We start from the raw sequence: 1,153 nt of genomic DNA on the forward strand, positions 1-1,153 counted from the left end.
TGGTTGTTTTCATGTGGGTTTCTTATGAAGAGTAGTCTTTGTCCATGAGCTGCACTCAGTTTTGAGTGGCATAAAAATATATGGCAATATATCCCTTTAAGTTCATTTTGTGGCTCATAACCTATTACGACATAATCTTGAAGTTTGTGGAGATGTGCACTTTGTTGTAAGCATTCTCCCTCTTGAGCAGTTTTCAGGAATTCATATAGGGTCAATCCCATTTCAAATGGAAAGAGGAAGTCTGTCAGGTTTATAATGATGACTGACAAATGCAAACCATGTTGCTAATAGAATGTTACACAAGAAAGTGCCTTTCCTCATTCTTACTAGTCTGAAAGGGCATTTTGCATATATGTTCTACTTGAAGGACTCAGGTTATGGTTATGCTCAAGTTCATAAGGGTGCAAATTAAAAAGTTAAATAAACCAATTTTTCCTAAAAACCAAAACTCTTAATTATGATGGTTAACGTATTCATTTCATCAACAAAATAGATTGTGTGAATTTTCAGTTGTAACCTTCGGGACACTTTCATTAAAAAAAGCAGTGAATGAATGAAAGGAAAGTAAAAGAATGCAGTCAGTGCAGGAAATTAATCTCTTGTCTGTTTTCTGTAACATTTGCAGTCATCACTTTACAAAAAGGTCTCATTTGTTGACATTAGTTAATATAGTACATTAACATAAACTAACATTGAGCAATATATTTTTAAAGCATTTATTAACCTTTGTTAACGAAAATGTTAGTTAAATACAACTTTTGATCTAAAAATATATTAGTACACTTATATATGTTGAGATTAGCATGATCTAATATTAATAGGCTAAATGCTGTCGGAAGTGTTGTTCATTGTTAGTTCATGTTGGCCTGGTTTAGGACAGGGCTTAGATTAAGCCTTAGTTAAGGCTTATAGGACATTTAAGTACCTTTTATAAATGTGCCTTAGAAAATAAACATTATGCACACTAGTAATAATAGTTAACTAATGAAACCTTACTCCAAAGTGTTGCAAATTATTTTTACTTGGGTATTAAGCAGTAAGAAAACTTGATAGCTGAAAGACATTACTTGTAAGTGTATTATTGTACTCCGGTATGTTTAGCATCATAAATCTAAAATATACTTTGTCTATCATATGCAGATTTAAGCTCTAC

The sequence above is a fragment of the Scardinius erythrophthalmus genome (genome assembly GCF_964197995.2).
Source record: "Scardinius erythrophthalmus genome assembly, chromosome: 11".
Classification (NCBI taxonomy): Eukaryota; Metazoa; Chordata; class Actinopteri; order Cypriniformes; family Leuciscidae; genus Scardinius; species Scardinius erythrophthalmus.